This window comes from Natator depressus, chromosome 7 (genome assembly GCF_965152275.1).
Source record: "Natator depressus isolate rNatDep1 chromosome 7, rNatDep2.hap1, whole genome shotgun sequence".
NCBI lineage: Eukaryota > Metazoa > Chordata > Testudines > Cheloniidae > Natator > Natator depressus.
Window position 1 is genome coordinate 338,751 of NC_134240.1, and position 8,069 is coordinate 346,819.

Below are 8,069 nucleotides of genomic sequence, written 5' to 3' on the forward strand. Positions count from 1 at the left end.
CCCTTGTGGGTGTAGCCAATCCAGGATGTTTGGCTCTTTGGCAAGGCCTAGCTCCAAATTAGGAATGAGGATTTCTCTAGGGGGGTTGGAATGAGCCAGTCCCAATAGGGATTTTCCTCACTGTCCTGCCTGTCTGCATTGGCAGTTATTCTTAGTACTGGAGGAAGAAGGGTTAGAGGTCAGGGAACAGCAGCTTGGGAGGGGAGGGGGGAGAAAGACCTACTCTCTTTAAATCACAGCCTGACTTCCCTAGCCCCTCCCCATGCAATGTTGTGGCTTAGCTGGAAGATCTAATTTTAGGAGGTGATAACGCCTCCCCAGTGACTTCCCTAACAGACAGTAAGTCAGCTTGTGCAGCATTAGCAAGACATATTTAGGAATAAGATCCAGGTAGGGGTCCTTGGAAGAGGGAAGGACCCAAAGAATGTCTAGCTTTACTGAAAGGAGGCAGTGCACAATGGGGGAGGAAGGTGTATGATGTCATTTTAATACCCTTGTTTTCAATTATTCCCATTGCAAATACTAGCTGCTAGAGGACCTGGGGGAATAGGTAGGGTATCAAGGGTTGTGGGTCTCCAAGGACTCAGAGCTAGGCCCTCTATAATGTGATTATGCAACTGTATAAAGGGCCCCACAATTTCTTTCTGCCAAGATGGTGTATAAAACCAAATCCATTTTCCAGCCCTAGAGTTCAGAGTGGGGAAGGAACCTTGACAACTCCAAGATCTCCTTCTTGAGTGAAAAGAAAAGGAGTACATCCGATGAAATGAGCAGTAGCTCACGAAAGCTTATGCTCAAATAAATTGGTTAGTCTCTAAGGTGCCACAAGTACTCCTTTTCTTTTTGCGAATACAGACTAACACGGCTGCTACTCTCAAACCTGTCATTATGCAAGGCACTGAATTTAGCCGTATGGAGTGGAAATCTATCAACTTCATGAAAAAAGTCATACAGTGTGTATGGTAACACCCATTGTTTCATGTTCTCTGTGTATATAAATCTCCCCACTGTGTTTTCCACTGAATGCATCCGATGAAGTGAGCTGTAGCTCACGAAAGCTTATGCTCAAATAAATGTGTTAGTCTCTAAGGTGCCACAAGTCCTCCTTTTCTTTTTGCACATACACAAAGTATTCTAGTAATACAATACTTAATACAATGAAATATGTGTGGTCTCTATATACACCTATGAGTACATTCACAGTTAAAAGCAATTACTTAACAGTCACATTAATATTTATCATTAGACATTTAACTATTAACGCTTAACTAACACTTAACATTTAACATCCAGTAAGCACTGGCCAGGCAGTTATCAGATGGATAGTAGGGGAAGATCTCACTCAAACCACAGGCAGTTGGCTTTATTTACAGTGAAACCCATACACTCTTGGATAGTAAATAGAAAGAAGATTAGGCTTACACAAACACCACAATTCCCTCTGATCGTCTAAGACAGTGGTTCTCAATTTTTTTTTCCCACAGACCACTTGAAAATTGCTAAGGGTCTCAGGGGACCACTTAATGATCTTCCCAAGTGTTGTTTATACCGTTCGTTAACTATTGTAAACCACTTTGGATAAAAGCGCTATAAAAAACAAACTTAATAATGTGCTTTTATTTGTAGAACAAAAAAAGTTTAACACTCATATTTTAATATCAGTCATCCTACCTTTCTAATGCGATGGATGTGCCCTCTCTCCCCTGCCATAGCAGCCCCCGAGCTAGGGCTGGAAAGGAGGGGTGTCTCCCTCTCTCCTCTGCCCCAGCAGCACCCGACCTGGGGCTGGGAAGGTCTCTCACTGGCAGCCGCAGCCCTGGAGCTGAGGAAAGTTGCCTCTTTTCTCTGGCCGCCGCAGCCCTGCACATCGCAAATTCCCCCCACTCCCTCTTCTCATCCCACTGCCCCCTCCCACCTACACTCTATTCCCCCAAGGCCATCACTTCACCTTACATGTGCATCTTCTCCAGGGTCCAGGCACTTAATTAGTGGAGCCCGGCCTGCACGGCTCCACTAATTAGGTGGTTGGCCCTTCATTTTCTCGTGTGCAGACGGCCAGGCATGCACCTTAGAGGGAACTATCCACAGACCACCTGAATGGAGCTCGGACCACAGTTTGAGAACCTATGGTCTAAGAGGTCCTTCTGTTCTGTCAAATTTCAGAGTAGCAGCCATGTTAGTTTGTATCCGCAAAAAGAACAGGAGTACTTGTGATACTTTAGAGACTAACATTTATTAGAGAATAAGCTTTCGTGGATGCATAGAATGGATGCATAGAATCCATTGGATGCATAGAATGGAACATATAGTAAGAAGATATAGATAGATAGATTAGATATAGATATATATACACACACACACATACAGAGAATGAGGAAGTTGCCATACAAACTGTAAGAGGCTAATTAATTAAGATGAGCTATTATCAGCAGGAGAAAAAAAACTTTTGTAGTGATAATCTAAAGGCCCATTTAGATAGTGGACAAGAAGGTGTGAGGATACTTAATTTAGGGAGATAGTTTCAATATGTGTAATGACCCAGCCACTCCCAGTCTCTATTCAAACCCAAGTTAATGGTATTTAGTTTGCATATTAATTCAAGCTCAACAGTTCATAGAATCATAGAATATCAAGGTTGGAAGGGACCTCAGGAGGTCATCTAGTCCAACCCCCTGCTCAAAGCAGGACCGATCCCCAATTAAATCATCCCAGCCAGGGGTTTGTCAAGCCTGACCTTAAAAAAAAGTTTCTCGTTGGAGTCTGTTTTTGAAGCTTTTCTGTTGCAAAATTGCCACCTTTAAATCTTTTACTGAGTCGCCAGGGGGTTGAAGTGTTCTCCTACCGGTTTTTGAATGTGATGATTCCTGATGTCAGATTTGTGTCCATTTATTCTTTTGCGTAGGGACTGTCCGGTTTGGCCAATGTACATGGCTGAGGGGCATGGCTGACTTAGAACAACGCTTCCTTAGCTCTCATCCCCTAATGCCCCTACTCTACTTGCGCTACATTGATGACATCTTCATCATCTGGACCCATGGAAAAGAAGCCCTTGAGGAATTCCACCATGATTTCAACAATTTCCATCCCACCATCAACCTCAGCCTGGACTCCAACGAGAAACGGCTGAGCTTGAATTAATATGCAAACTAGACACCATTAACTTGGGTTTGAATAGAGACTGGGAGTGGCTGGGTCATTACACATATTGAATCTATTTCCCTAAGTTAGGTTTCAGAGTAACAGCCGTGTTAGTCTGTATTCGCAAAAAGAAAAGGAGTACTTGTGGCACCTTAGAGACTAACCAATTTATTTGAGCATGAGCTTTCGTGAGCTACAGCTTATGCTCAAATAAATTGGTTAGTCTCTAAAGTGCCACAAGTACTCCTTTTCTTTTTCCCTAAGTTAAGTATCCTCACACCTTCTTGTCAACTGTCTAAATGGGCCATCTTGATTATCACTACAAAAGTTTTTTTCTCCTGCCGATAATAGCTCATCTTAATTAATTAGCCTCTTACAGTTGGTATGGCAACTTCCTCGTTCTCTGTATGTATATATATTTATCTTCTTACTATATGTTCCATTCTGTGCATCCGATGAAGTGAGCTGTAGCCCACAAAAGCTTATGCTCTAATAAATTTGTTTGTCTCTAAGGTGCCACAAGTCCTCCTGTTCTTTTTGTTCTGTCAGGGAGTCCGCTGGTTTTGAGAACAATGGTTATCTGCTGCTCTGGTACAGATGGCTGCTTTGGGGGGAGCTGCTTGCTGCAGTGGCAACTGCCATTGAGGAAAAGGCAGCTGCAGAGGCAAATGCTGCCGTCTGGTGGCAGATTCGGAAGGCCTGCTGGCTGCTGAGGCTGTTTGGTAGCTGCTGCTGGAGAAGCCTGCTGGCTGAGTTGCTTACGGTCGTTGTTGCCAGGGCAACCTCAGGGTTCTCTTGCTGCTGCTTCTTTTGCTGCTTGAAGCTGCGTGCAGGTGGCTGCTGCTGCTTTGCAGGTATCTTGCAGCTTCTGCCCTTTAAGCTCCGCATCCACGACTATTATTACAAGCTCAGCCTATTGGCTGCTGCCCTTATCTAGTGCGTGCGCGCGCTCATGGTTCGAGCCTTCAGGCAATCAGCTTTCTAGCTCCTCCCCTAGTCCCTCCCTTGTGATGTTAGCTTTAAGTCCCTCCTCGTCACATGTACCTGTATATCATCCTCTGATGATATCGTCTTTAAGCTCCTCCCCTGAGGCCATCTTGGATTCTAGGGCTTTTTGCTGAGTCGTTCCCTACCGGAGGTGGAATTCCCTAGTATGTCAGAGGAAATGTAATTTCCTGCTACCTCACACTGTATCTCTCAGAGATGGAATCTTCCATTACCCTCCCCCTATATCTGCCATTTTGGTCAGCCATGTTGGATTTTCTAAATTTAAATTATCATTCATTTCTACGTAATTAAAGCCTTTATCTTAAAACTAATTACTCTTTTATGCAGCCCAAAGCGTCCTGATACGGTTACCAATCTAATTATTTCAATTGGGGGAAGTGAATTTTATGGCAATTTTAAACCCCTTCTAAGGTTTTTCTGCAAGGTGCTGCAAGGTATTTCAGAACATCTAAAAGTGCAATCTCTTGGTACACTAGGGGGAAAAGCACTGCAAAACTTGAAAGGGGGGTGTGGTAGAGAAAAGATGCAGAGCCACTGCTGGAATTCTGCATAACCAGCTTTTTGTGCATGCACATAAGTGCTCATGGGAGTGTGATTCTAGGATATGTATGGTAGTGATTGCACAGGCAATTCCATTCACATTTCCTGGGCTGCATATGCTGGAGAGTGCTGACCCTGCACAGAAAAAGGAGAGGCAAGACAAAACTCAGGGAGGGGCCTACTAGAAAGGCCATCAACCTAATAGGCCCTGTCTGCTGCTCATTGTGCGCACTAGGACTGCTGTTGAGCTGTGTGTGTTATGACCCCTGGGGTTGAGCTGATCAGTGTGCAGGAAAGATTTTGTATTTCCATCTCAGCTAAGCTGTAAACTTTGTTCTATAAATAGGGTGACCAGACGTCCCATTTTTAAAGGGACAGCCCTTATTTAAGTCCTCCTGCAGGTGTCCTGACTTTTTCTTTAAAATGGGCAAATTGTCCCATATTTTCTGTTTTTCCCCCCAGCCACCCACCCATTGGTACTGGTGGGTCCTGCTGCCAGCCAGATCCCTGCTTGCCAGCCGCCCGCCCACAGCCAGGGGGAAGGGGAGTCAAGTGGCTGCTGATTGGGGTGTGCAAAGCTGGTGGCTGGGCAAAGGTGCAGCGCGCGGGGCTGGCTACTCCCCCTGCTGGTCTGTCAGTGCAGCCCCCGCTGTGTGCCGGTTCTCAGCCAGCAGGGCCCTGCCCCCGTCCCATCCCATTTCCAGCCGGTGCTGGCCGCACGCTGCAAGCTGCGGTGGCTGGTGAGTGTGGGTAGGCGTCAAGCGGTGGCCAGTTACATGTCACCTCTGCTGCCCACCCATTGGCCCTTTACGTGTTCCCCCTCTTCCTGTCCTCTCCCTGTTTTGCTCCACTGCCGCAGCCCCACTGCTCCTCCATATCCCCCCTGGTGGGGCTCGTCCAGCTCCCAGCACTGTGCAGAAAACCAGCCCCTGGTTGGAGTGCTCAGCTCACCAGGAGCGTGGCCGGCAGCCTCCTTCCTTCCCCCACTGCCTCTGGCTGGGCTAGCGCCCCAGGAAAGCCCAAGACCCTGTGGCCCAGGGCGCTGGCCAGGAGGCGCAGAGCCCTGCATGTGCCAAAGGGGAAGCCTCCCCCCCCTCAGCTAAGCTCTGGAGTGGTGGTGGGGGAGGGGAGGGGCGCGATTTCCAGCCTGTTCACACCCTGAATCTTCAGGCTCCGCAGCAGGCCCCAGGGCAGGGGCTTAGCACCCTCTTCACCTGCCCCTCCCCGTCCTGGGTCCAGGCCCAGGGAGCGCAGGGCTGCTCTGTCCCCTAGACACCCTCCCGGGCTGAGCCGCCTCTCTGGCTAGGTTCGCTGAAACCCCTGCAGTCAGTTTCCCTGGGCCCTGGTGCATGATGCATCCTTAGGGCTTAACCCGTTCCTGCCCGTGTTGTAGCCAGGGGACAGGAGGTGGCTGGGCTATGTCGGTGGCCAGCAGCAGCCTGGAGGTGTTAGCTGCCTTTCGACACTGTGCAGGCAGGAAGGGACAAGCTGCTTCCAGCCATACGGGCGGGGGTCGGGGAGAAGAGATCAGCTCTGCAAAGACATGGGGCAGGTCATTCCTTCCTTCCCTCCCCCTACCCCCCTGCCTCCCCTGAAGCTGGAAGTAGCTCTCATCCTTTCCCTCTTGCACAGTGCCAAAAGGCTGCTGCAGGCCACATTCTGGTGTGCACCCTAGCAGAAATCTGGAGAGCGGGGGCATGAGATCCTGCGTGCCCCCTCCCCACTTGTGTTTCCTCGGGAAGACATGGCACGAGGTAGCAGGAGAGGCGTGTCCGTCCCGAGAGCCCAGACAGGCATAGGGGGTGGAGTGTTCCCAGCAGGGAGGAGAGGGTCAGTCGGTCACCCCCCCTCACCCCCCCATGAGAGAGAGGGGTGTGTGTGTGTGTGACATCTCCCTATGTGTATAAGTGGGGGAGGGTAGCGGTGTGTGTGTCACCCCTCCCCATGTGAACCCTAAAGCCTTAAAGATAAGAAGATAAATAAAAAGAATCCAACTACACAGTATTTCTTTTTAACAGGGGCTCAGTCAACTTGATGTTAATTTGAACGTTTGTACTGCATAGTTCTGATTGATTGCCGTTGAACTCGCTTGAATACGAGTAATTTTACCAGGTGTCCCGTATTCAGCGTTGGAAAATATGGTCACCCTATCTATAAATAGCCTCCAGGGAACTTTCAAAGGATTTACTTTGTGGCTGGATAGATCTGATGCTAGGAGAGAGTTAGAAGCAGGAAACTTAAAACAGGTGCAAAGTTATGAGTACAGTAAAATGACCCTATCCCAAAATGTCCAAGGTCTATTCTGAAGCCAGTGCTGTTTCCAGGGGCCTTGCTGTGATCTGATCCCATGTCCCTTTCCTCACCACATACCTCCAGTGGTGCAGAGGAACTTGCTCCGCTCAAGGACACCCCTCCCATCCAAACCAGACTAAAAAGGAAAGCAGAAGCTCTCAGTATCACTCTTCCAGGAGCTCCTGTACACCCCAGGTCTCAAGTAGAGCCGTCAGCTCTGCCTCCATGAGCTACTACATGGTGAGTCTGTCAAGAACCAATGGTATTTAGATCTGCAAGGGCTGCTTTTACTGCATGTGCCAAGGCTTGCAGGGATGCTTACTTGGAAAGCCCTGCCCAAATTGTGTCCTGGCATATGTCTCTTTCACACATGAGAGAAGAATCTACTGCTCTCTATGGGTTCAACTGCTTTACTCTCTACAACCATCTTCCAAAACTGAGTATGCCAGGTATCCTCATGTACCTCACACGGGTGCCTGGAGATGATGCAAACCCAAGAGGACGGATGCTTGCTCCTAGAGCCACTCTGGGACACTGGAAGATGGAGCTTGTTGGATTGTACAGGACAGCATCTCCAGCAATGTAGCACTGCTGCTCCTTTTGTAGATTATTTTTTTAAACTAGAAAGGACCAATGTAATCATCTAATCCAGGGGTGGGCAAACTTTTTGTCCCAAGGGCCACATCTGGGTTTGGAAATTGTTCGGTGGGCCATGAATGCTCACAAAATTGGGGTTGGGGTGCAGGAGGGTGTGAAGACACTGGCTGGCAGTGCAGGCTCCAGGGTGGGGCCAGAAATGAGGAGTTCAGGGTGCAGGAGGGGGCTCTGGGCTGGGGCAGGGGGTTGGGGTACGGGGGGGTGAGGGCTGCGGCTGGAAGTGCAGGCTCTGGGGTGGGCTTGGGGATAAGTTTGGGGTGTAAGAGGATGCTCTAGTCTGGGATGGAGGGGTTTGGAGGGCGGGAGGGGGATCAGGGCTGGGGCAGGGGATTCGGGCCCTAGAGGGAAGCAGGATTGCAGGCTCTGGGCGGCGCTTACTTTAAGCAGCTCCCGGAAGCAGCGGCATGCCCCCCTCCAGCTCCTACGCAGAGGTG